The sequence below is a fragment of the Bombina bombina genome, chromosome 5 (genome assembly GCF_027579735.1).
Source record: "Bombina bombina isolate aBomBom1 chromosome 5, aBomBom1.pri, whole genome shotgun sequence".
Classification (NCBI taxonomy): domain Eukaryota; kingdom Metazoa; phylum Chordata; class Amphibia; order Anura; family Bombinatoridae; genus Bombina; species Bombina bombina.
The window spans coordinates 360,641,748-360,663,642 of NC_069503.1; positions in this window are offsets into that span (position 1 = coordinate 360,641,748).

Sequence of the window (21,895 nt, forward strand, 5' to 3'; positions counted from 1 at the left end):
AAGAGTGCATCACAGTCCATGAAGAGAGTTACTAAGGGCCACCATAGCCCCATTGGAGACATATGACAAGGTAACACAGTGCATCACAGTCCATGAAGAGAGTTGCCAAGGGCCACCATAGCCCCATTGGAGACATATGACAAGGTAACACAGTGCATCACAGTCCATGAAGAGAGTTGCCAAGGGCCACCATAGCCCCATTGGAGACATATGACAAGGTAAAAGAGTGCATCACAGTCCATGAAGAGAGTTACCAAGGGCCACCATAGCCCCATTGGAGACATATGACAAGGTAACACAGTGCATCACAGTCCATGAAGAGAGTTGCCAAGGGCCACCATAGCCCCATTGGAGACATATGACAAGGTAACACAGTGCATCACAGTCCATGAAGAGAGTTGCCAAGGGCCACCATAGCCCCATTGGAGACATATGACAAGGTAACACAGTGCATCACAGTCCATGAAGAGAGTTGCCAAGGGCCACCATAGCCCCATTGGAGACATATGACAAGGTAACACAGTGCATCACAGTCCATGAAGAGAGTTGCCAAGGGCCACCATAGCCCCATTGGAGACATATGACAAGGTAACACAGTGCATCACAGTCCATGAAGAGAGTTGCCAAGGGCCACCATAGCCCCATTGGAGACATATGACAAGGTAACACAGTGCATCACAGTCCATGAAGAGAGTTGCCAAGGGCCACCATAGCCCCATTGGAGACATATGACAAGGTAACACAGTGCATCACAGTCCATGAAGAGAGTTGCCAAGGGCCACCATAGCCCCATTGGAGACATATGACAAGGTAAAAGAGTGCAACAGGCACAACAATAAACTTTTAAAAAGGCCAAATGGCAACAATAAAAAAAAACATCAACATGTGGACGGAGGATTCTTATCTGCCACCTTGGAGCATCTCCAGATCCTCCACTTACTGGTCATCCTCTTCATCGTCCTGTGCATGTCCAGCTCCAGATTCAGGCCTTGAACTTAATCGCATAATTTCACGCAGAGTCAAGTCCTGAACCTGGAGCTGGGCCTGCATGGTGTCGTTCATCCCTCTCAGGACAGCTGCGTTCCTCAACACGGCCTGCTCTACTCTTGCTATACCTTCTAGCATGAGCCATGCTGAGTCACAGCCTAAAATAAAGAATAAATTAAATATTAATGATAATTACACAACAGACGAAAAAAATAGAAAAGATACATTGTCATCATAAAGACAAATCATTCTTTACATCAATTAGTTTAAATTTATTCTTTACACATGAAATATGTTATTCAGACAGACCGAAATCATTAAAGGGACAGTTTACTCAAACATGTTGTCCCCTTTAATTGGTTTTAGATGATCCACTTATACAGCTTGAGTGTATCAAATCTTGTTAAAGGATTTTCATTGTACTTACATTAGCAATTTAAATATTTTAATTATACTGTGGTAGGTACACCTATCCTTAAACATTTTGGCATTGAGGACAAGCTGTGTAAACATAGCAACCTGAAGAAATTACATTCTCACTGGGTTAGATGAGATAATGTATAAACATTTGTACATTAATTGTTGGATCCAAGTAGTGGTGATTGGTATATGTAGTGATATCCAATTAAAGGGACACTGAACCTAAATATTTAATTGACTGATTCAGATAGAGCATGACATTACAAATATTTAAAAATTACACATATTCTTTAAATGTTTGAATTCTATAGCTAGATTTTGAATGCAAGAATGTCGGTTTTTAGGGCAGGCCATATTTGTTTATCAACTTTGTTTGTCCCTGCTGGTTGATGGATACATTCATCCAACAATAAAGAAATGATGTCCACAATTATTTTATTTTTTAAAATAATTATAGGCATTTCTTTGTTTCAATAAAGATATCAAGAGAATGAAGAATAATTCATAAGAGTAGTAAATTATAAATTTGATTAACATTGCATGCTCTATTTGAATCACAATAGAAAATATTTTCCTTCAGTGTACCTTTAAGTATCTTATAATGTTGATTTTGAATGATACTTACAGCTGTGCCTGGGAAGGACAATCCGACACCCAGGACAATGAAGGTTGAGACAGGGGGGAGGGATGGGATTGGGTTGGGGAGGGATGGGATTGGCTTGGGGAGGGATGGGATTGGCTTGGGGAGGGATGAGCTGATGCTCCGGGGTAGGCTGTACAGCTGGGGAGTGGGGAGTTGGGCTCTGGGCAGCTGTACGGGCCATAATACGGGGAGAGCGGCAAAGGGGGTTGTAGGGGCGTTTTTTGGGAGGGGCAGGAAATGATAAATGGGAAGGGCCGGCAGGGGTCTGGGCATGGGCAGGAGTCTGGGCATGGGCAGTGGTCTGGGCATGGGCAGGGGTCTGGGCCTGGGCAGTGGTCTGGGCATGGGCAGGGGTCTGGGCCTGGGCAGTGGTCTGGGCATGGGCAGGGGTCTGGGCATGGGCAGGGGTCTGGGCATGGGCAGGGGTCTGTGACTGGGCAGGGGACTGGGCAGGGGCGGAAACCAGATGACCAGAAGTGGTGGATCCATCTGAAAATTTAATAAATATATATTAACATCTCATACATCATGAAATCAAATCAACGCATTTCAAATTGATTATGTTTTCAATATACTTAGAAGTGTGTTTGAATTTGTAAACAATTATGAAATGAGGATATGGTATGCATATAGGCACTCAGATGAATATCAATTACTGTCTGTACAATTATAACATTATTATTGTGTTTTGGCCTGGAATATGCATGTGACATAATGATGGCATGAATTATACATTTTTTTAAAAAATAATATTTTCATGCTGCCTGATATAGAAAGGGGGCAGTAGTGTATTTGAACAGACAAATAATATTCCTTTTTAAAGTGCAAAAGCTGTAGACTTTGAATGTCTTCAATGAAATGATTTCAAATAAAGCAACATGTTGGAAACATGATAGATATATTTCACATACCATTAGACTCCAAGGCAGCCTCTTCCTCCTCCGTCACATATGTTAAATCAATCTCTGTAAAACATAACATGTTGTGTACACATTAAGAACAGATATTATAACATATGTTACTGTTGTTCAAAGACACACATCAATGTTGCATTAAAGATATACACACCCAAAGTTATGATTTACATCATTTTGATGGAGCATACAAATTACATTAGATTTGTTATTCTCAATGATTCATATTTTCGATGTATTGTTTGTATTAATTTAAAAATCATAAAAGCATAGTACATAGAACATTTAAGATTTCTCATGTGTGTATCACTTGATGACTGTTGTCAAAAATGAACATGGAAACAAACATATGCTATACATCTTCTGACTAACAAATGTGTAGACTAATAAAGTTTTAATTATTAATCTTTCAATATTAAAAGAAAATTAATATATAATCAGAAGAGAAAATTATATGTTTGTTTCAAATGTTATGCTTCATCAGAATCATGCTCATAATATTGATTACCAATACACCTTCAATGACATATAAATGAGTCAATGGACTTACCAGGAGACCGCAAAGGCGGCTCTATGTCACTGCTGGATTCCTGTGGGCTCACCACACCAACTCTCTCTATGAATGATATAGATATATATTAGGAAACACATTTGGGATATCACTAAATCACATCTGTATCGAATTTTAAGATTAATCAACTTGAAAATGTGAAGAATAGAGCAGTCAATAAACCAGAAAATGCTTGATTGAATCAAGGGGATTCTGTTAAAAATGATGTATTGAACATATGTTTAATTTCAGACTATATTAGACATCAAACTCATCTCATACGATGCTATTGCATATCTAAATATACCCATTGATCAATGTTCTTAAAAGAATACACACAAACCACATTTTGAAGAACAGCTGTTGACAAATCTAAACAAACCCATGTGGCACATCGAGCCATTTGTGCAATGTACAGTAATCTTGTTTAGGACACAACACATATTTATCACAATACAAAACCAAATTGATTAGTACAAATATGTAATCATGGTGCTGTTAGAGTATGCTGATATCTATAAAGTAACTCCAACAGTGAATATGTGAATTATATATCAATATTGTTTAATCCAAAGAATGTAAAGATGAATGAATCTATTGTTTATTAAAGGGACACTGACATGATTTATTTAAATCATTGATTTCTCTGTTCAAACTGTTCAAAATGATTTAACATTGACTCCTATTATAATTTGAATGTTGCTACATTTTAATCTTAAAGGCAGATAAGCAATATTGTATTCAATAAATATTGTTTGTTGAAGGTATCCACCAATCATCAATAAAAACCCAGGTTGGTCAACCAAAATTGAGATGCAGATAAACGTACATTCTTTATTTTAAAATACATTTAGCAATAGAATATTTCACATATGATGATAGTATTATATTTAAATGTTTATTAATATTGCATACTCTATCTGAATGACAACATTAATAATTGTAGCTCAGTATCCCTTTAATATAAAATTATATTGATTTGACAATGTTGGTGTTAATGAATTCTCTACTCCATATGTTGATGTAATGAATGGGATTGAGCATGCAATTCAAATCTAATATGTTATTTAAGGATATCCGAAGAATTATTTAATTTTCATCTATTAAAGGGACATTACATATAAATATTGAACAATGTGGATTTAGTATGTAATGTTCTGTCCATGTTTCTAAGACAAATGTCAATTAAAATGAGACATACCATACTGTGACAAGCCCTGCCTTAAGGATCCAGCAGCAACATCCATATCTGTAATATATTAAATGAGGATTGCATATCATTAATACAAATCATGCCATGTTTAAAATCTTTACATTATTAGCAAATCAATTTAAAACTATTAATCCTTTGGTAGTCCCATGAGTTAATTGTTTCCTCAATTGAATTCATGATAAATATATCCTGTACTCTTATTTTCAATCAGTTGTGTTGTTTACTGTAGCTTTAATTATTTTTTGGTGTTATTTCATTCTCATCAATTGATGGGCATATGTTATAATTTATTTGGATTCTTCTTTTTTTATTATGTATAATATTGAAAATAAGAATACTGTATTCTTCACATATATAATAATTCACATTTCATTTTGACCAACATGTATAAAGCAATGCCACTTACAGCAAAGCCATGTTAACGTGTATGTGCAATTCCATTTTCGCGATCATTGCGCAATGATTCAAAGTGGAATTACGCATCCGTCATTTGACCAACATGTATAAAGCAATGCCACTTACAGCAAAGCCATGTTAACGTGTATGCGCAATTCCATTTTCGCGATCATTGCGCAATGATTCAAAGCGGAATTACGCATCCGTCATTTGACCAACATGTATAAAGCAATGCCACTTACAGCAAAGCCATGTTAACGTGTATGCGCAATTCCATTTTCGCGATCATTGCGCAATGATTCAAAGCGGAATTACGCATCCGTCATTTGACCAACATGTATAAAGCAATGCCACTTACAGCAAAGCCATGTTAACGTGTATGCGCAATTCCATTTTCGCTCTGTGACGCATATTCTGTAGAGCGCAAGACACATCATTCCTATTTCATGTGTCACTAATCTAAAATCAGATATCTAAACATCATATGTAGTGTATGTTGTGAGATCTGTATAGGTTTAGTATCTGACTATATACACATTTTAAAAAAAAAAATCAAATATTAAAATATTATATGAAGTTGGATAATTACCTGGTTCAGATTCTCCATCTCCTCCCAGGCCACCGGACGGAGAAGCAGCTGCCCTGGCCCCCGCGTCAGGACTTTCAGATCCCGCAGCTGGGAGGGAAGAAGAGGAGGCCGAGGATGGCGAGGATCTGAATCTTTTGGGGACCCGGAGATTGAGGAGCTCGCATAAAGTCACCTCATAAGGGAGTAGGTACAGTTTCCGCAGGGCCTCTCTTTTGCCACCTCTTTTACGGGCTTGTACCCAGTCCCTTATGAGGTTGACTTTTTTGGTTAACCGCAACCTCATATCTCCGAATCTCCTCATGATCTGATCCTGGGTCCTCTGGACGTCACACACCAATCTAACCGCATTGGTGATAGACTCCCAGAGGGCCTTCTTAACAGGCGCATCTGTCAACCTCCTCTTGTTCCCAAACAGCTGGGGATAAAAGTCCTTGACGGCGTGGACCAGTGCAGCGCTCTCCTCCTTGGTGAACCTGGGAGCTGACATGCCTGCTGGGTTGTCCAATAAATATATTATAATAATAATATAAACTGCCTGCAGGCATTAGAGAACTGACAAAGATGGCAACGTGTAATGGACTTTTATATGGTGAAGTAAACATGAGATGCACCATGGGACAAGTTATCTGTACATCTGATTGGATAAAAGTTTGAAATATTGTTAGAATGTCTGTGAGACCATCCTGACTCAAGTTGTGTTTGTGTGATGAACTCTGATTGGCCGTTCCTTAATGTTTCATATCTTAGTAACTTCCTTACACATACCTCATGGTGGTGCTGTAACTTCATTTTTCATGTAGACTTATTTGTAACTCATGGGCCTGTCATGCGGATATGTGTGACGCAGATTTAATATCCGTGATCCGTTAAATATTAATGATTAAATTCTATTTAACATCTAATACTGTCACATTATTAATGTTGTAGACATTTCTCGGTTTAATAACGGTCTGTTTCTTTAATACAAATACACATTTAATATTGTATGTCTTTATTGTTCATAAAATCCATTTATTGACTTATTGTGAAGTATTGATATTGCTCTATTAAATGTATTTCATAATGCACATTGATTGTGTGCTATTGCGTGACATTAGACTCTAATGTTTAAAGATGCTAATCTGGTGTTTCAAGATGCGTTTCCCACGCAATATTTCTGAATGTTAAAATTCAGGTTATAAGGTCAGTAACTTGGATAATCTGTTTATAAATGTTAAACTACAGTTTGTTTGTTATTAGTAAATAAACCTCGAGCTTGTATTTGTCTGAAGTGCTCATATATGTTATTGTGCAATGGCGTCTTTATTTTTAAATAGACATTACAAACAAACAATTGTATCAAATGATCTGTAGAGATAGAAGATTGTTTAGACTTTAAAATGTAAATCAATTTATCTTAGTATTTAGAAATCCTCAACAGAAGAAATATAAATGCACATGGTTGAGACAATCACATAAGGCATCTATGTGCATCCACCAGTCTTCATCTACTGAGCCTATCTCGATATGCTTTTCAAGCAAAGTATGTCAAGATAGGAAGAGAAGTAAATACACTCTTTAAATCTCTTAAAGGGACACTGTCCAAACAAATTTAGCGTTGGTGATTCAGATTGAGCATGAAATGTTAATCAACATTATAATTTAATCCGATTCTCAAATGTTAACAATTATCTTGTTATCTTTCTTTGCAAATCAATAATGATATTTGAGATTACGGACAATTGTTTCAAAAAACCTGGGTTGTCCTTGATGATTGTTGGATAAATTAATCCACCACAAAAAACCAAGTTCAGTCCAGAGTACTGAAGCTAATAAATTATCTATTTAATGCCTTATTTTTAAAGTAATGATAGCAACATCACAAGGAGCATTCATAATATGAGACAATTTTTAAAGTTGCTTAAAATAGAATACTCATTCAGAATGTATAAATCATTAATTTTTTAACTGTCTCCCTTTAAGTATATTTTTAGTTCATGTCCCTTTAAATAAACATTTCACAATAATGCTTGAAATATCAGAAACCTAGGCACCTTCCTTTTGATAAATTAGTATAACATATGAGTATATAAAATTTAGATTAACTTCTGGATTGTTTTACACACTGACTGAAATATATATTGTAAAGGAGGTATTTCGGAGTCTTCAGCTTAGAGGGACATTAAGCTATATGTTATGTATGCATTTTGGATAAGATTATAATATTTGAACAACTTAATATGTTTTGGTATTCAATCATTAGATTGTAATTATATATATTTTTGGATTAAATACATATCTACATAGGCTATTTTGATGCTGATTGTTGGTTGCACATAGATACCTTATGTAATTGACTAAGATATGTGCATTGATTTTTTTTTTACAAAGTATATTTAAAGACTGAATGTAATTCTATAGTACTTTCTAAATATGTTTAAATTCTTTTATGAATTATTTAAAAATCAATACACAATATACTTTGTGAATGTCCCTTTAAGGACCAAAACATTTGTAATGTTGATTTAACATTGTCAAAATAAACTAAAGGGGAATGAAAATTATATATAGATATGTGATGTCTAACCCAAGAGGTAAGATTTTAAAAACTACATAATATTATTAACTATAGTTAAATGACTCCACTAGAAAATCAAATCGATTAACCTGCCATCCAATAACTAGCTTGTGAAAAATATAAAGTTAAATGACCTACCATTTATAAATGTAAAAATTAAAATAATTTAGCAAATAATGTTTTGAGATACCTAAGGAAGATACAAGATCTAATAAAATAAATTTTACATTCAACAACACTGTCACTTTAATGTAATTGAACCACTTCCCCTTCTTAAAAGTGAAAAAAATTAATTTTTGTGAAATTGACTACATATCCGAAATTATTTTAACATCTAAGAATTTCAAAAGAAAAGCATTGATGGATCTCACTCCCCAATGAATGTTAAAAAAGATAGTTTAATGTAATATTCTCGGAATCAGTGGATTTTCCACAATTAATGCATTATTTGATCTTATGCATGTGCTAATAGACAACTACCAGTCATGGGAGTCAAATTGTTTTTTATTGACAGATTATATGGATATTTATTATAATCTGTTCCAAAGAGTGTATTTAATACTAAAATGTTTATTATTACCATTTTAAAATTTAATAGTTTCTGAACCAAAAAGAAAAAAATATTCCTGGAAGTCATCAGATGCCAATCTGAAATGTAAAAATGTTTTTTACAAAAGTTAATGCACACGTAGTCAAAGATTCATAAAATACATTTACAATCATCTTGTGTCTATGCTCTAACTTTGTTCAACATTTTTTAAAGATATTTATTAATTATATTTAAAATAAAAAAAAAATTATATTGTGTAATAAAATAAAATAAAAAAAAATCTGATTTTCTAATTATACATAAAAATGTATATCACATTTCAATAATATATATGTTGAACATAAATGTCATATTTCATGTCCATTCAAATACCTCTATATCAACTATAATATGTATTCCTTTTTATGATTGTGATCCCTAAATATCTAATGATGAAATATGTATGACTAATGTATGTAAGCTACCAATAATCAACATTCTTCCTGTGATTCTTAACTAGCATGCATTGGTACACCAACCTGGATAATGCATGGTCTTTGAAAGTCAATTCAGGGGTAAACAGTTGATCTTCAATAGGTGTCTTATTCATCATTTCAAAAATAGAGGACTGAAATCCCATCTAAAAATTAGACATTCATCTAAGTGTCTGATTGTGATCCCTAAATATCTAATTAAGAACTAAATATGACTAATGTATGTAAGCTACTAATATTCAACATTCTTCCTGTGATTCTTAACTAGCATGCATTGGTACACCAACCTGGATAATGCATGGTCTTTGAAAGTCAATTCAGGGGTAAAAAGTTGATCTTCAATAGGTGTCTTATTCATCATTTCAAAAATAGAGGACTGTGAAATACCATCTAAAAATTTGAAAATCATCTAAGTGTCTCCAATAGGATGCCTCAACAGCCTTATTCTATTAAATAGTTGGCACTTACCATGTGAACATGTCTTTGTATGCTTTTCAAGGTCAGCAGATTTGAAAGATAATGCCAGACATGATCCCATTGGTATACTTCAATTTCAATCTTGGCTTTTTCCACTGTCAGTCTGGGCAATCTTCACTGTCAGGCTTCTAATTCTTCCCTTTCAGTCTTTAGATTAAGTCAGCTCCCAAATGGCATAAAAGGTTTATTCAAAATTACTACAAGTGTGTGAATCATTTCTGTAGCCCTCTCCCACCCACCATTTCATAAGAAATTTCTGTCACTAGCTTACTGTGTAGCATCTTGTGTTATGTTCTATCAAGTGTGAAGATGAGTCATATTGAGCAGAACAAACCTCTAATGTGTGACATTGAACCATAATCATGCTAGAGGATCCCTTTCTGAGTATTTTCATTTTAAGTAATGTGTAAACTAAATACTAGTTTAGAAAATGTATGCCATATGATGTATTTGTGTACAATTCATGCCAGCAACACTCCAGACATTTATACTTACCAGCTGATGTCCTCTTTAAAAACCAGGTGGCAAAGACTCGCTACAGGACCCAATGGCCAGAGCATCACCTATATTAATAAATGAAACACATTTTTAGCATTTGATGAACAATCCTAACATGTTTGCACAATTCTCTACTTGTCATTTCCCTACAGTTCACATCTATTGATAATACTCCAGTCTAACTTCTATTCTTTACCGTCTAAAGTTGCGGTTGATGATGTCTGCTCTGACATTGAGCCCCTCGTCCCGGAATGGCCCCTCTAGAACAGGATCATCCTCCTCATCTCTGAGGAGGTTTCTGTCTGGCCGGACGGCCTGCAGCATCCCAGCCCGCTGTGCAATATTATGCAGGACGCTACAGGCTACAACGATCTTAGCCACCTTCTTTGGGTTGTACTGGAGGGCTCCTCCCGACCTGTCCAGGCACCTGAACCTCATCTTCAGGAGCCCGAACATCCGTTCAACCACCGCCCTGGTTCTCTTATGAGCCCTATTGTAGCGCTCCTCAGACACATCAGTCGGGCTACGCAAGGGGGTAATGAGCCAAGGCCGGCTCATGTACCCAGAATCACCTATAAATTATGAACAGAACATAATTCCAACAGAATCCTCAAAATAGTATTTGTAGTACAATAAAAAGTTTTGTACACGATAATCCATAAACAAATGTTTATTTTAACTTTAAAATATCTAGTTCAATATTATTCTCTATCTTCCCATTTCAGCTAAGACATGCTACATATGCGTATTTCTCCTAAATCAAGCCTTGTGTAAAATGCTAACTACATGGTTACATTACATTCTCTATCTGAGCATTTAAGGTAAGACATGCTACATATCTGCATTGAACTAAAAGACATTTGCTGAAAGAGACAATGACATGGTTAAATTGCATTAGCTAATATCTTCCCATTTCAGCTAAGACATGCTACATATGCGTATTTCTCCTAAATCAAGCCTTGTGTAAAATGATAACTACATGGTTACATTACATTCTCTATCTGAGCATTTAAGGTAAGACATGCTACATATCTGCATTGAACTAAAAGATATTTGCTGAAAGAGACAATGACATGGCTAAATTGCATTAGCTAATATCTTCCCATTTCAGCTAAGACATGCTACATATGCGTATTTCTCCTAAATCAAGCCTTGTGTAAAATGCTAACTACATGGTTACATTACATTCTCTATCTGAGCATTTAAGGTAAGACATGCTACATATCTGCATTGAACTAAAAGACATTTGCTGAAAGAGACAATGACATGGTTAAATTGCATTAGCTAATATCTTCCCATTTCAGCTAAAACATGCTACATATGCGTATTTCTCCTAAATCAAGCCTTGTGTAAAATGCTAACTACATGGTTACATTACATTCTCTATCTGAGCATTTAAGGTAAGACATGCTACATATCTGCATTGAACTAAAAGACATTTGCTGAAAGAGACAATGACATGGTTAAATTGCATTAGCTAATATCTTCCCATTTCAGCTAAGACATGCTACATATGCGTATTTCTCCTAAATCAAGCCTTGTGTAAAATGCTAACTACATGGTTACATTACATTCTCTATCTGAGCATTTAAGGTAAGACATGCTACATATCTGCATTGAACTAAAAGACATTTGCTGAAAGAGACAATGACATGGTTAAATTGCATTAGCTAATATCTTCCCATTTCAGCTAAGACATGCTACATATGCGTATTTCTCCTAAATCAAGCCTTGTGTAAAATGATAACTACATGGTTACATTACATTCTCTATCTGAGCATTTAAGGTAAGACATGCTACATATCTGCATTGAACTAAAAGACATTTGCTGAAAGAGACAATGACATGGTTAAATTGCATTAGCTAATATCTTCCCATTTCAGCTAAGACATGCTACATATGCGTATTTCTCCTAAATCAAGCCTTGTGTAAAATGATAACTACATGGTTACATTACATTGTCTATCTGAGCATTTAAGGTAAGACATGCTACATATCTGCATTGAACTAAAAGTAGACATTAGCGGGGGGAAAATATATGGTTAAATTGCATCCTATAGCTGAACATTACGCTAACATTTTAAAACTACAGTGGCAATTGTCAAAATAATTAACCATGTTGTGCACAAATACTCACCAACGAGATAACCAGGGGGCATTTGTCTTTCCTCAAACTGTCTCCACAGGGACGACAGAGAGAGGATGCGGGCATCATGACAAGCTCCTCCAAAATTCGCACACACATGCATAATCCTCATCCGTGCGTCACAAACATACTGCACGTTGAGGCTATGAAAATGTTTGCGATTTCTGAAGGGCGAGTCATCAATTGGAGCACGCAGCGCAATGTGGGTACAATCTATGGCTCCCAAGACATTGGGCATTTGAGCAATATCAAAGAATTCCCGCTTCAGGCGCCTCCAATCACCATCATTCTGTGGGAATCCTATGTATTGCTTACTGATACGTACCATGGTGTCCAGAAAGTTATCAAACACCCCAGAGAATGTACCTTGAGCCAGGCCATGCATGTACAGTTCTCCGGATTGAAAACTCCCGGAGGCCAGGACGTATAGACAGCTTAGCATCTTACTCATGGCGGGAACAGCAGTCCTTATTCTTATACGTGGCTCCAAATGAGGTTTAAGAAGATCGTAAAGGCCAATGAGCTGTTCGCGATCGAGCCGATACTTATCAAAAACCTCAAAGTCGCTCATGTTTTCCAAGGTGGGTCTCACCCTGTAGACACGAGGACCTTGAACCAGATGACCCCTTCATCTCAGTCTGTGCCGCCGAGGCTGCCTGATTCGACCAACAGCTAGTTCGCCAATAGCAGCACCAGCAGCGTCTACCATGTCATCGTCATCCATCTTTCAAAACAGCGTAACAAGGTAAGCACTTGATCTGATGTGGATCACAAGTGATGCATTGGCCATGTTGTTTGGGGGATTTATAGTACAATTAGTCCAATGGTAGTGAGTTTGTAATGATTGCTGATTGTATTCACCTGTTTGTATGTGAGCGGCGCAAATGCTTTCACAGTGGGCGTTTATTTGTTGTTTGCTGAATTGTTATTTTCAAACAATGATTCTCAATGTGAAAGTGTCAAATATCACACATACAGTGCATGTTTGTAATGTTTGTTCATATGCGTAATCAATATTTCTTAAACGCGATCTTATAGTAACAAACACACGTCCAGGCTAACATGAATGAAAGTGCATAGTTGTGTATAATGTGCATCGAATGTGATCGATCAATGTTGCTGCAATATTGTTTGTAAACGATAAAGTAACAGCTGCCATCTGTAGGATTGTATATATAAGTGATTGCCGAGCTGTCAATATTGTATGCGTCCCTTTAAAATCGCAATAATTATTCCGAACTTCCCGTCTGCCATCTGTAGTATTGTATATATAAGTGATTGCCGAGCTGTCAATATTGTACGCGTCCCTTTAAAATCGCAATAATAATTCAGAACTTCCCGTCTGCCATCTGTAGTATTGTATATATAAGTGATTGCCGTGATGTCAATATTGTATGCGTCCCTTTAAAATCGCACTAATACTGAATAACTTCCGTCTGTCATCTGTAGTATTGTATATATAAGTGATTGCCGAGCAGTCAATATTGTATGCGTCCCTTTAAAATCGCAATAATAATTCCGAACTTCCCGTCTGCCATCTGTAGGATTGTATATATAAGTGATTGCCGAGCTGTCAATATTGTATGCGTCCCTTTAAAATCGCAATAATTATTCCGAACTTCCCGTCTGCCATCTGTAGTATTGTATATATAAGTGATTGCCGAGCTGTCAATATTGTACGCGTCCCTTTAAAATCGCAATAATAATTCAGAACTTCCCGTCTGCCATCTGTAGTATTGTATATATAAGTGATTGCCGAGATGTCAATATTGTATGCGTCCCTTTAAAATCGCACTAATACTGAATAACTTCCGGCTGTCATCTGTAGTATTGTATATATAAATGATTGCCGAGCAGTCAATATTGTATGCGTCCCTTTAAAATCGCAATAATAATTCCGAACTTCCCGTCTGCCATCTGTAGTATTGTATATATAAGTGATTGCCGAGCTGTCAATATTGTATGCGTCCCTTTAAAATCGCAATAATAATTCCTAAATTCCCGTCTGCCATCTGTAGTATTGTATATATAAGTGATTGCCGAGATGTCAATATTGTATGCGTCCCTTTCAAATCGCACTAATGCTGAATAACTTCCGGCTGCCATCTGTAGTATTGTATATATAAGTGATTGCCGAGCTGTCAATATTGTATGCGTCCCTTTCAAATCGCACTAATACTGAATAACTTCCGGCTGTCATCTGTAGTATTGTATATATAAGTGATTGCCGAGATGTCAATATTGTATGCGTCCCATTCAAATGGCACTAATACTGAAGAACTTCCGGCTGTCATCTGTAGTATTATATATATAAGTGATTTGCGATCTGACAATATTTATTAATTGTCCCATTGAAATCGCCTTAATAATGCTGTTCCAAACTGTTGTTTACGTATATGTTGTATTGTAGTATTGAGTGTTAAAGTTCCGAAAGGGGCGGTACAGTCGTGAATCTGTGATGTGTATGGTTGAATCTTCTAATGACGTCATGATATTATTAACCTGCCTATGTAGTTCTGAAATCCTCATTGTGTTGTTGTATTGTGCTACATTGTTATTGTGTGCTGAATAAAATATAAATGTGTGCTTTGTGGTTGCGTGATGGGTGATGCGTGTTATGTACATGTACGTATATATTGTGATTGTGTCCCACATATGCTGACTTCTATATAGCGGTCTGGCATTGTTGTTCCTTCCCATAAAGTGACATCTGTAATCTGGTGTAATGATGTTCTTGTTGTACGTAATTCATAATGGTTTCTGGTGATGGAATCATGATGTTAAAAGTACAGTAAAATCCATATGTTGTGTTTTGTGATTCCTCGAGAGAATGTAATGTGTTTTTCCCCCATCATTTGAATGCACATGTATGAGTGAATGTTAAAAGTAATGTATGTGCATCCATGAGTGATCATGTGTTAAGCCTATGTAGATATGCTGTTGCTGCAAGCATATGAGTTGAATAACTGAAATGCAATAATAAAGGTAAATGAGAATTGTTTCCCATTGTGTAGTGTTTGTGAATCCTGAAAAGTTGACATTATTTTTGTGTCCGTTTAAATGTAATATTTTTAAAACAAAAATGTTGTTACTAGTGATGTTGATTTGTAGTTGATGTAATATAAAAGTCTGAAAGAATTTAATGGTGTTGTGAATATTCAAACAGTAAAATCCATAAATCCACCATAGGGAAATAGTCATTTCTTGATCTATTTATCATAGCTGGGTCTAACGCATGAAATCATGTCTTTTCTAGCGCTGGTATTTGGAGTTTTTCTGTCTACGCTATTTGCGTGCGTTAGTGAAATGAGGGTTTCGCGTGCACGAGCACGTCTTCCCAATAGAAGTCAATGGAGGCTCTAAAATGTGTTCTTGTTTTTTTTCTAAGACTGTTTTTCCTCGTAAAGTGAATGACGTCATGAGCTTGTGTGAAAAAGTAACTAAATCGTGTTCTTTTTGTAATAAATAAATATTTTGTGTATGTCATGTGGTGTATATTGTTTGTATGCATCGATGAGTGTATGTTTGTGATAATGTTATTAGTTAGATGTAGGTATATGAGGGTCTTTTCAATATTGTATGCGTCCCTTTAAAATCGCAATAATAATTCCGAACTTCCCGTCTGCCATCTGTAGTATTGTATATATAAGTGATTGCCGAGCTGTCAATATTGTATGCGTCCCTTTAAAATCGCAATAATAATTCCTAAATTCCCGTCTGCCATCTGTAGTATTGTATATATAAGTGATTGCCGAGATGTCAATATTGTATGCGTCCCTTTCAAATCGCACTAATGCTGAATAACTTCCGGCTGCCATCTGTAGTATTGTATATATAAGTGATTGCCGAGCTGTCAATATTGTATGCGTCCCTTTCAAATCGCACTAATACTGAATAACTTCCGGCTGTCATCTGTAGTATTGTATATATAATAGGGAAATGAGGGTTTCGCGTGCACGAGCACGTCTTCCCAATAGAAGTCAATGGAGGCTCTAAAATGTGTTCTTGTTTTTTTTCTAAGACTGTTTTTCCTCGTAAAGTGAATGACGTCATGAGCTTGTGTGAAAAAGTAACTAAATCGTGTTCTTTTTGTAATAAATAAATATTTTGTGTATGTCATGTGGTGTATATTGTTTGTATGCATCGATGAGTGTATGTTTGTGATAATGTTATTAGTTAGATGTAGGTATATGAGGGTCTTTTCCCGTGTGTCAATGTAAGTCAATAGGAAAATGGATTTGTGTTGTTTTTTTTCTAACATCCGAGATCTCGCAACTTTAATCCTTTGTATTTTGATGAAAAATTATTAAATATGAAAAATAAACATAGTGTAGTGTTTGTATGACTGTAAGTGTAGTTTGTGTAATATCTTTTTTTTGATTCGTGGATCTTTTTTTTGTCGGTATATGTTTACTACTGGGTCTGAGGTGTCGGTAGAAATGTGAGCGTTAGGTGTTTTTCGAGTGTCGGTAACTGAACTCTAAATTCCGGAGTCCGTAAGAAACCCGCGTTAGGAGCCTCTAACGCTGGTTTTCACGGCTAACGCCGAACTCCAAATCTAGGCCTAAGTTTGCTTTCTACTTTACAGAACTGCAGCATAAAAGGTATTGTTGCTTTTGTGGACCAATGGTTGGGTCATCAGAAGAGAAATACAAGCTAACAAATAGGATTCCATTCTAAAATATGAGCAAACATAAAAAATATTTTATAATTATATATATATATTGGATCAGGTGTTTTTATTTGTTATCAGTTTTAAAGCAATTCCAATTAATAAGTGACACCATTAAATTAATTTAAACTTCACATGGATTATATGACAATATTTCCAGGTTTACGTTGTTTCTTTGCTTTTAGGTTGCAAAATACCAAAACAGACCTAAAAGGAATAAAAAAAATACACTGTCAAATCAAATGTAACTAACATACTAGCCTCAATCCCAATCTATTGGGAGTGGTGTGTTTTTTAGCTTTTTTGAGGGGCCAAAAAGAATACTTTTCGATTCGGCATAATCACAATAGGGCGTTTTCAGCTGATTCCTGCACTGGCAAACGGGTTATGAGAGGGTGTTTAAAAGTGCTATAGGTGCAGGCACTTTGAAATGGGAATGTGCATGGCGGTGTCCCCCCCTATAAAACTGGTTCAAAAAAGCAAAATCTCATTTAAGGGTCTCTTTAAAAGATATAAAGTAACAAGGTAGCATCATGAATTACAGTTTAAATAATGTTAAAAGATATTATAACATACATATAAACTCGTTGTCGCCATTTTGTTTTCAGTTCATGCCAAAAAGGAAACGGTCCATTAACAAACAATAGAAATAAATATTGTTTATAAAAAAGTTGCAAAGTAAAGATAGACTGGTAGAAAAAGAGTGCTTAGTTTGCCCACCCTGATAACCTAAAAGATGCGTTTAGATGGGTTAGTGGTGCAGATGTCTGGGGCACTATAAGGCAGCAGTTTTGCAGGAATGTTATTCGTTTGCAATAGGCACTAGATGGCAACACTATTTCCTGCCATGTAGTGCTTTAGACACCTACCTAGATATCACTTCAACAAAGAATCCTATGGCTGGGAACAAAGCAAATTTGATAATAGAAGTAAATTGGAAACTTTTTTAAAAATGTTATGCTCTGTCTGAATCACGAGAAAATGTTTGCGTTTCATATCCCTTTAACTTACATAAATTGATTTGATGGGGCCGATTTATCATGGCCGGAATGGGGCCAAATACCCCTGTTTCTGTGCGAGCCTTGAGGCTCACCAGAAACAGGAGTTAAGAAGCAGCGGTCTTAAGACTGCTGCTACTTAACTCATACGCCTCCTCTGAGGCTGCGGACAGCAATCCGCCCGATCATGTACAATCGGGTTGATTGACCCCCCCTACTAGCGGCCAATTTGCAGGGGGCAGTATTGCACAAGGAGTTCAACAGAACTGCTTGTGCAATGTTAAATGTTATATGCTGTCAGCATTCAGCGATATCTGGCGGACATAATCCACTACAGCGGGTCATGTCCGCCAGACATTGATAAATTGGCCCCTATGTCTGAAGATTGAGATGTAAGAAGATGGGTTAGGCTGTGGTAATATCTTCCTTTGCCACACAGCAAGGCATAAAATCATTCAGGAATGTCACGTCACACACAACCTGTTGGTTTTCCTTTCATATCCACTGAAAACTTCCTTCGTCTTATAAAACTGGGTCAGCATATTCCTGTCATAGCTATTGTACTTCACAAAAATAAACACAGACACCCATTTTAATACAATAACTCTTTAAACTGCAAAATATTGCTATTGTGATAAAATTATTCAACCACAAAGAAAACAGTATTGGTTGGTAAATTAATTAATAACTCAAATCAGTTATAGAATGAATTGCATAGAAACTCGTAGTTGCCATTTTCCTTTCAGTTCACACCAAATGTAAACAGTGCTTTAAAAAAACACTAGTTGAAAATATTTTAAAAAAAAGTTAAAAATTGACCATATCGTGATAGAAAAATAGTGCACGTTCTGCCCATTCTGGCGACTGAAAAGATGCGTTCTGATGGGTTAGCAGTAGTGCAAATAAAAACAGATTAAAATAGTTAACTATGAAAGACGCGATTAAGTGATCTCCGTTAAAAACATGATATTAATAATGTCAGTACTGTTAGTGACAATCATAACAATCCGAGTGTGATTTACAATCAAATATTAAAAACTAAATAAAAAGACACCATATGTAGATGTTGGTGTCCTGTAGTGACTTTTTCTATAGATCCCCTAAGCTGTCCAGGAAATTACATAGTCAACACACAGACACACACATATATATATATATATATATATATATATATATATATATATATATGTAAATGTGTGCCTTGTTCCCAATATACAGTCTCTCCAGTAGAGATGAATGGAGCTTTAATGATGTTAATAAACCTCTTGAATGTCTCTTGTGGCCATTTCAGAGTGTTTAACATATGAGAAAAGTAACAGACTGTTTGCAAATAGCTGTGAAATAGTGCTATAGATGTCCAAGTGCCTAGAGGTGTCGAATTCAAAAAGCCAAAAATAGTCTTGGAAAAATTTTGAAAAGTGACTTGAAAAAGTATTGTGATTGCCAAGATCTCTTTGGCCCCTTACGACTTTTATTGATAATCTTTTACCGGGAATCAGCAGAACACTATTGTGATCACGCCAAATCAACAAGTAGCCTTTTCGGCACCAAAAAAGAGCTGAAAAGCAGCGTCCAATAGATTGTGATCGGGGCCAATATCTTATATATGAACTGGATGGAAAGTTAAGTATTCAAAACCCTTAATTTCAGTTTCCTTAAATCCTAGAAACCCCCAGGACACACATTTGAAAGGCAATTGCCTGCAGTATGTAAAGTGAAAGCACAATTTAAACAAAAAAATAAATTGAAAGCATGTTTCAATACATATACACTTATAATAGACCATCAAAAAGACCCAGAGACCCCGTGACCCAAAAGCCCTCTTTAAAATAAAGCCCCTAAAAAGGTTTTAATAGCCAGTTAATCACTGTGGTAATGGAGATCGCCTGGTGTGAATAAATATGTAGTTGAGTATAGGCTCAGACAGCCCCTATGTGCACTTCTGTAACTATACCCAAAGGCTCTTATTTATATAAATATAACCCCTTCTTATTTATACTATAGTGTTTAGAAAAACAAAGAAATACTCACAGACACGATGGTTTGCAACATTTTTTATTAAAATTGTAATAAAGATATATATATTTCTTTAAACTTTTTGTTGCAGGTTTCACAGTGTAGAATCTGCTGTGTCTGCTGAAAAAAATAATATATAATATGCATGTTTTTCTCATTGAAAAATGTCCTACAGCAGGGCATAAATTTGAGCAGCATCTAAAAATCTCCAAAACAGCTCAACACAAGGTGGAAATGCCTCATTCTCTTGGTATGCTTTGTTGAAGGAGCAGTAATGCAGTACCAGGGGATAGTTAAACAATATCTGGTGAGACAATGACAAGAGGGATATGTGTGTAGCCTGCAATCAGCAGCTAACTCCCAGTAGTGCATTACTGCTCCTCAGCCTACCTAGGTACCTAGGTATGCTTTTCAACAAAGTATACCAAGAGAACAAAGAAAATTGGATAACAGAAATAAATTGGAAAGTGGTTTAAAAATGTCTGCTCAATCTGAAATATAAAAAGAAAAATTTTGGGTTTCATGTCCCTTTAAGAAGTTACATTGTATTACTGCCTTGTAGCTGTTGTTATAACCTTTTCACCTTTATACATATTTTTTTCGCAAGCTACAACAAGAATTAATTTCAAACATTTTTTAACAATTGCAAAATTATATTTTTCTTAAATGTATTTGATTTGTATTCTACCATTGCTGATTCCTATGCATGATATCTATTACAAGTATGTCTTATATCACAGGGTCAGCTGCTTTAAACCTAACGACTCTGGCCCAGATGATTGAAAGTGCTGTGATGCGGCGATATATTCAAAGGGATCCACTGTGATGTTGAACTAAATATTCCATGCCATACCGACATCTATATTAAGCGGCAGCATCGCCAAGAGGTGTTTTACTATACATCCCAATGGGTGTAAATTAGGGCCACCATCAGGGGGTGAATGGGATGACTCCAGTCAAGGGCTCCATGTCCAAAGGTGGCCCGAACCCTGACAGTGCCAGAACTCCATGTATCTGGTGTGGTAAGTACTTTTTGTTATTAGCAGGGAACTATAAGTTCCAGAATGCTGTGCAGCATGAAACCTCGAATCAGAGGGGGGAGGGTGGAGCTCCCGTCCAGAGCTGCACATAGGACATTAGTTTTGAAGGAGGAAGCAGCAGGAGCAGTTAAGATTTCCACCGTTTTGGGCTGGGAGTGGAACAGCAGCTGCTGCTGTGTTATTTGCTGCCTTCCCAGTCAAGCACTTCAAGTCTGGGGCAAGGTTCCTCCCTCTTATGTCTACAGAGGCTCACTTTCAGTTACAGTAACTTACAGAAGGCAGAGGAGCAGGCTACCTGACTAGGTATGTTTCCTTAAAAACCACATGTCATTTGTAAAAGAAGGCTATGTGCACTGCAAGTTTTAGGGGTTGGCCTAAACTAAAGGAGACAGCACATGGGGACAGGGAAGAAGTGACACCGCAGAAGCACCCTGAGCTGCAGACTGCAGCTGACATCTCTCCCCCTCATTTAAAAAAATGTCAGTGTGCCCATCTCCTGGTTTGTGATTACTAGTGGCCCCTTCCCGGAGCTCACAAAACTTTGTTAAAATGCACTATACTCTAGTGCACGCATGATTGGGAAGATCAATGATTTTGTTGACCATATTTAACAAAATAATGTTCCCTGGGGATTTAGTAAAGGGCCCCAAAATTTCTAGTGGCAGCCCTTGCAGCAATACTGGCAATATACTCCAGCCAGCACTGTTGCCATCATTGGCGATGTATGGTAAAGGATCCTTTTGGAATATATTACAC